We start from the raw sequence: 8,007 nt of genomic DNA on the forward strand, positions 1-8,007 counted from the left end.
CAAAATGTCTGTGCACGGCCCTGACTCTTACAGAAAGGCAGGCCAGTGATTAGTGGGGCGGAAGGCCTGCACAGCCCCTTTCATTTGGACCCGGGTGGGGGGGGTACTGGTGAGGGGAGGGCCCCGGCGGTGTATCTGTGGCTGACAATGGCGATTACCTTCCCCTTTATCTGGCCAAAAGAAGGGGCTTTGAGAGAGCAATCTGAGGAGTGGAGGAAATGGCACGACACGGGATTAGCCACACAACAGGATGGTAAATTAAATGTTGGAGATGAAAGAATGAGCTCTGACATGCATCAATAGAGAGCATTGGCTGCATTCTAATAATGCAGAGGAGAGAAATACCTGCAGAGATTAGGAAAGGGGAAAAACGAGAGAGGGTGAGAAAAAAGGGACACATGGAGGGGATATGAAATCAAATGAATGGACAACCGTGGCTGTGAGGTTAACCACGTATACATGTGTGTGCGTTTACATCTTTTAGCAGGCATGTGATCAAAGAACCGTGCTCACGTATGTACAGTTGTATCGTAAATAACGAGAGCTTTGGGTGAAGTAGATGGAGTCTCAAAGCTACTTTATTGCGATTTCTGAGCTCTTCAAGTGAGCAGTTATCTTGGAGTCATTCTCCGACATCCAGTGTGCAGCCGACACCAGGACTCAATTAAACACTATGATTCCCAGAATGCACCATCCACTTCTTATCTTTATGCTTGTGATATCCTAGGTGAAGCTCAGAATCAGAAGCTTATGGTCAATTGAGAAGACAGAGGAACGGTACAAGTACTAATGTAAGTGTATAATGTATATGGTGTAAAAAATTCAGATCTTACCACCACATTACCAACGACACTCAAAGATCCTGTGTATAGCTGCGCAACACCTTAATCAATGTTAACATAATGTGAAACATTCGTCGGCCAAGGACTATTTTTCCAGTTGAAGAATGGCTTTTAGTGGTGTTATTTAATTAAAGTTGTGTGATACATATTTTTCTCTTTAATATTTGTACTGTGTGGTAATCATTTTATTAAAGCAATAAGGTATTCGAGGCTGGTACTGTATCATCAATAAGTCAGCTATGTGTCATGCCTAACAACGCCCTTTGGATGTGACTTATTCCATGATATAGCACAGCATCGAACACCTTACAGAAAGAAATGTGTTGATGAAACTAATGAAATTTGGCGGTTAAATGTACAAACTATATAATAAATCACTAGGTTTTTTTTCCAAAGTCCTTATTATAAGCCAACAACAAGCAGGCCTACCCACCCAAAGCTATAACTTTTGTGAGAGAAGGAGACAAGGTTCACAAGACTAGAATGGTGGCCAAGAACTCAACCTCTCTATTGCAAAAAGCCTCTGACTGGGAGTTAAGAGTGGACCTGAAAAGAAAGCTTGTCTTCCCACAGGACGTGGCAGTGACCTCCCTCCGACCAGATATGGTCCTGCTATCCAGGAGCACGAAAACCATCATAGTTGCGGAGCTCACAGTGCCCTGGGAAGAGAGGTTAGCCACATCCCACCAGCTAAAAAATCTAAGTACCAGGACCTGGTCGACGAAGCCGTTGTAAAAGGGTGGTATGCAACCAGCTACCCTATCGAAGTCGGCTGCCACAGATTCCCATCAAAATCGTTGCGCTGCTTCCTCCAAAGGGTGGGCTTGGAGGCTAAACAGCTGAAGAAAGCCACCAGTGATACAGCCGAGTCTAGTTCAAGATGGCTGTGGGTGAAAAGAGCCCACAGTTGGACCCCTTCTGCAGGTGAAGGCTAGTCAGTCTTTGCTGCCCCACTCAGGTGAGGCGTTCAGGTTGAGGGGCGAAACACCCGAGACCCTGAGATCTCTGCTTACTATGCGGAAGGGTTCCAATCAATGTGGATGCTCCAAAGCATACCAGCTAGGAAGAAGATCTACATCACCATAGTTAGTGTAGTTCCTGCAGTAGTAGCTTGCGACAAGCATCTCTGATGTTTATTTTACCATAAGCATGTGGGTCTTTACAGTAGTTTCCAAGTGGTTGACTGACTCATAATCATAGGGGAACCATATTGAGTGCTTAACATCACCTATGTAGAACCTGTGTTGCACATGTTTAGACGCATATTGTGCTATGTTGAACCATAAGTGGTGGTATAGTTAACCCAAACCCCAAATCTAACCCCAAGCGACAATGATTAAGAAATAGGAAAAAAATGAGAATACCAATACATAAAATGACATGAAAAAGAAAGTCGTGCCACTGACACGAAAAACTATTTATAGAAATCCGTGCTGAGTGACTCGAAAAAAGCTGAATTTCGTGCCATGGACACAAATAAATGTATCATATTTTTGTGACTATAACTAGCCTGGGTTTCCCCATGCAAATTTATTCACGCTGCAAGTCTAGCATGGAAACCATGGACCAATTTTTCCCTGAAATAGGGAACCAATCACAGAACAGGGAAGGGGCAGCAAGACGAAGACGACCCACCAAAGCAGTTTTGTGTATCCAATACAGCAGCAGACACGAAGTTACTTGTCGATAGTGTTCTAAGTAGGTTTAAACGCAAGTTTATTTAAAAAAAATAGCAACTTTTGCCGTTCAACAATTTCATATCCAAGAAGGATGTTTGGATCAGGGACGTAGGCAGAAATTTTATTTTGGGCGGGCCGGGGCAAAAGTGGGTGGGCCACTAGTTTATATTAGAATAAAATGACTTAAAGGCGGAGTCCACGAAGTTTGAAAGCCAATGTTGATATTTGAAATCATCCAAACAAACACGCCCCTACCCCAATAGAATCTGGACCTTCTGTTGATAGACCCGCCCCACACATACGCAACCCGGCATTTGATTTGATTTGATTGGCTATAAGTGTGTTTTGGTAGTCGGCCCGTCTCCTTTTCCAACGCGTTTTTCAAACATCGTGGACTCCGCCTTTAAATAATAATTAAACATAAGAGTAGAAAAAAGAATAGACAATCTGCAAAAAGCAATTTTCGGCGAAGGCAATAATAAAACACTGTCTAAACATGTTCAACCAACACATAGCTCAATAAAGGCTGGACAAACCAGGCCAGGCAGTCTTATTTAGGCTAGTCAGTAGTGCAAAAACAGTTCACCTGAAATAAAGTAGGCTAAAAGTAACAGGAAATTGAAATAATGAAAACTCTCAGCAGAGCACGGTTTGAAATAAATAACAACACACTGCCTAATTTATATTAAATCAACCATATACAGTGCAATCAGCCTGGTGGAAATTAAGCTTTTGTGCCAAAAAATAGCAACTCGTTTAAATTAAACAATGTAACTTAACCTATAAGGCATACATCTATACACAACACACCACTTTCAGTTAAATCACTTCCCGAGCAAAAATTAAGGAAATTAGTTAAACAACAGGCTTACCTTTGTTGTTTTCATTCTACAAAACAAGACGCAAACGCCTGGGTTTAATGTTGAAAACAGAAATGATCTCATTACCCAGCAAGCAATAGCCGTCATTTCAACGTCTCGTTTCAGTATAGACCCGATATAGCCGGGCTGTGCCTAGCCCATATCTAGCCCAAATAAACTTTAATTTGGTTACATGTGGTTTTTGACAAAATAATTTGTGAGATGTATGCTATTTCATCATGTAAGCAAAGTTAACAGCGATTACAAGGTATTTCGTTTCATTTCTATAAAGTGTTTTATGCATCGTCTGTACGTAGTCACAATTTAGCTCATAAATAGACCGACTACGAATAAACCAGGTTTAGCCCAGAAAAAACCATGAATTTAATTACATGTTGTTTTTCCAAAATGATTTGTGAGATGTATGATATTTAATCATGTAAACAAAGTTCAAAGCGATTAAGGTATTTTGTTTCATTTCTTTAAGGTGTTATATGCACCGTCTGTACTTAGCCACTATTTAGCTTACAAATAGACCGACTACGAATAACCCACGTTTAGCCCAGAAATAACCATTAATTTAATTACACGTGGTTTTTGCCAAATAACTTGTGAGATGTATGGTATTTCATTGTGTAAGCAAAGTTAACAGCGATTACAATGTTTGTTTAATTTCTTTACAGTGTTTTATGCACCGTCGCACATAGCCACTATTTAGCTCATAAATAGACCGACTACGAACAAACCATGTTTAGCCCAGAATAACCTTGAATTTAATAAAATGTTGTTTTGCCAAAATAACTTGCAAGATGTATGATATTTCATCAGGCATGCAAAGACACCAGTGAATTCAAGATGTTTGGTTTTATTTATCTTATCTGAATATCTGCTGTCACGCATAACATTCATTATTGATATACAAAATCCAGTTACAACTCCGAACCGCTAGATGGCAGCTGCAGTACACAAACACGAGGCCAAATCTGGCGAGAAAGATTTCCGGTGTTTGAAAATCAACAACACCGACCAGCGAGCAGCCAAGGGGAAAGCAATCTTCCACACTCGTTTGGTCTTGTAAGTGTTTTTTATTATTTTATTTTACATGTGTTTAAAATGTATTTACTTTATTTGTTGTTGGAATCGCGACATTCTTGCGGGTAACTTTACGTTAAAGTAAGTAACCCATGTTTTATAAAACCTAAACAGTACAACCTGCAATGTAATAAAATAGTGGAGGTAAATGAGTCTATGTAACGTTAAAATGAAGATTTACATAAGTTATTTGTAGGCTGCTTTTTAGTAACAGCAGTAACTTAGCTAAGTTAGTGTGTTGCTTAAAGTAATGTAGGCAGTTATGCTTTACAATTATGCATACAGAGATAGATTGTGGGGGAAAGCTATTTTTCCATATGGATTTAACTCACAGGCCTTCAGTTTGTTGGAAAAAAGATTTTTATTGTGTTAGTGAGGGAAAACTTGCAGGTCAGTGGGCATTAACCTTAAAGGTTGGTAAACACTTGTACACTGAAGCATACAATACTGTACAATTACTGACATAGGCATGTGCTATTCAGGTGTCAAAGCTGTGCTAAACTGGAGGGAGAAACTTGAGAGACCGTGCCGGAAGAATGCTGGACAGGTAAATTCTATAAACATGCAATATTAATAAGACATTGTGGTGTCAACGCAGTCTTTCATGTGGTCACAAAAAATCAAAAATATATGTCAGTCTGCAAATGTTAACGACATTATCTTTTGTATTTTAGAGTTCCATAAAATTCATTAATTTCAAAGTTCAACATGAATGGTGGTGGTCCACTGCAGAAGCAAGCATTTGAAAAAACATCAGTTCTCAGTTATTAAAGGTAAGTGTGTTTGTATGTAGTTTTAGGCTGAATGGTGTTTCACAAAATAATACATTTAATATGACATTAGGCTATGTGAGGTGTAATTGACGACAGTCCGGTACTGCCTTAATATTTTCTAAATATTAAAAACCCCAGATTAAATTACTCTTTGCCGATACAACAGTTAACTCACCCATACAATATTGTTTAGATGTTTTATGTCCATAAGATTGTATTGTGAATATTTTATGCTTGGCATCTTAAAGGAATAGTCTACCCTTTTGCCATATTAAGCTATGTTATTACCTCAACCTAGACGAATTAATACATACCTATCTTTTTTCAATGCGTGCACTGCACAGTGTGTTGTTAATGTGTTCGCATTTAGCCTAGCCCCATTCATTCCTATGGTACCAAAAAAAAGTTTTATTTTGTGGCACCATACTTACTGGTATAACTCCTCATGTAACATTCTATAAATAGGGAAAACACAGAAGTGTTTGGTGGCTTCCCTGTTTGGTACCATAGGAATTAATGTGTCTAGGCTAAATGCTAACACATTCACAACGCGCTATACAGTGCACGCATTGAAAAAAGATAGATATGTATTAATTTGTCTAAGTTGAGGTAATAACATAGTTTAATATGGCAAAAGGGTAGACTATTCCTTTAAAGGGCAGGGTATTTGATTTTGAAAAATACTAACTTTAGCCTACACGCACCAACCAGAAGCACACTCCTATCTCATTAACCAGTAAGACTGACAAAGTGACTAACATTACCAAAATAACCAACATAAACAACTGTTTTTAATCCGAATTAAATGCAGCACGTTTAGAAATTTGAAAAGATAAATATCATTACACTAATTCGTAAAGGAACACAAACTACATAAGCAACACGTTTCATTAAAATACAATCTGAATCCATCAAAATAGAATCACACTGCATACCTACCTTTCCAAAAGAAACACTGCAACGACCCTTTCAGACCAGTAGCTGTTTCCATCTTGCGGAAAAGCAGTGAAGTTACCAATGTTAATTTGGGTTTTTGCTCTTTGCTCATCCAGATGTTTTTTTTTTTGTTGTTGTTTCAAAATGTTTTTCGTTTTGTAGCTCCTGTGTCAATTCAGCAGGAAAGTTTATTTGATTCTCCCTATTTTTACAGAGCGTGAACAGGGTGTGAAGTGGTAAATGTAAACATGAATTCAATTACATGATTTAATTCACTTTGTGTAAACACAGTTCATACATTGAAAACGGTATCACAGAAACTTTTTGTGGTTTTTAAAACCTTGACTCTGAAAATCCCGGTATACCTTTAAACCGGTAACTGGCCCATGTCCAAATATTGCATTCGGTCGACTCGGGGTTCAATGATTTGTTGAACGTTTTTTTGGTCCTACGCCTTTTACAGATGACACAAATATATAAAAATACACATTCAGACAACTTAACATAGTGATTGCTATCAAGACTTGAGGAGACTTTCAACCAGCATAACTAAAATGTTTCTGGATCAAAATCAGATACCCTGCCTTTAAGCCTCTTTTGCTAGTTCCAGAATGTCATTAAACACACGCAGAGAAACATGCACTTGTGTTTGTAGTAATGAGAACAATATGATTACTGTTGTTGACCTGTCAATATTTATATATGACTTTTTCCAAAGAGAATGACTATCACATTTAATATAAAGCAAAAATACTTGTCTCATGCATTCTTTTCATATTTGGCAGATGCTGTGTTGAACAACTTCCCAGCAGCAACAGAACTGAAAGTGAAGGATGCAATGGGGGCATTTCAAACAGGCACCGGGGGGGGGGGGGGGTATAGAAATTAGTACAATTAATAAGTTGAAGTGAACTGAAGATAAGTTTGTTAATGTTTAGATGTTATTTCATTTTTAAAATTTTATTTTGTTATTTATGCTTTTATTTTGTTACTGTTTTTATTCTTTTTGTTAAAAGTAGTTTTTCATTTTGTCTTATCTGAATTTCTATTGTATTAACAATATTTCTTGTAATAAATTGCATGATTACATGTTTATAAGAACCTTTTTTAATGGATTAAAAATAATTCTTTAGCCATTCTTTTGTTGTTTATTAGACACACACGTGTAGTCATTTAATAGCCGTCTATTTAACGGCTAGTCTATTCTTGGGCTATGATAGACGTCTACTAGATTTTCACTGACAGCCCAAAATTAGCCTTTTATTAGCCTAGACCCACATTCACCGTCTATTAGACGTATATATGTAGACGTTTAGTAGCCGTCTATTTGATGACTAGTCTATTCTTGGGCTATGATAGACGTCTACTAGATTTTCACTGACAGCCCAAAATTAGCCTTGTTTTAGCCTAGACGTCAGGGGGGTGTTTAGACGGCTACTAGACGTCTATTAGCCGCAAAATTGCTTGCTGGGTATAGTCCAAAGAGTCACAGAGTTATTTTTCAAAAAACAAAAGGCACAGGTTTTTGAGCCGAGTAGTACTCGTGGATTCAAATTGGGTTGTACGTGGTTCATCAATTGCCGTTAGATCGGCGGGTCAACCTGTGTCAGTCTGACCGGAGAGCGCACTGGAACTGCCGCCAGGGAGCAAGCGGCAACCGGCGCCGCCAGCGCGCCTGACTAGCCGCCTTGTGGGTTGATGAGTCTGAAGAACTGGGCTGGTAGGACTCGGCAGATGGAGGCAGTGGCGTATCGTCTTCCTCAACTCTTGCTTTTTTAAATAACACATTAAAGAAACTTTAGCCATTATTGTGGCAATTTTAATA

General features: G+C 38.6%; 1 long non-coding RNA gene across 2 annotated transcripts; it reads left to right on the plus strand.

The window, feature by feature from the left end:
- The first annotated feature begins 3,453 nt into the window (after window positions 1–3,453).
- Window positions 3,454–7,659, plus strand: LOC129414361 (uncharacterized). 2 transcript variants are annotated; one of them, XR_012370551.1, is made up of 5 exons: window positions 3,454–3,649; window positions 4,311–4,455; window positions 4,956–5,020; window positions 5,148–5,246; window positions 6,968–7,659. It is a non-coding gene; the product is annotated as an uncharacterized lncRNA (long non-coding RNA). The 2 variants fall into 2 exon arrangements; XR_012370550.1 differs by having other exon boundaries at window positions 3,454–4,455.
- The last annotated feature ends 348 nt before the right edge of the window (window positions 7,660–8,007 follow it).

This window comes from Misgurnus anguillicaudatus, chromosome 7 (genome assembly GCF_027580225.2).
Source record: "Misgurnus anguillicaudatus chromosome 7, ASM2758022v2, whole genome shotgun sequence".
Taxonomy (NCBI): Eukaryota; Metazoa; Chordata; class Actinopteri; order Cypriniformes; family Cobitidae; genus Misgurnus; species Misgurnus anguillicaudatus.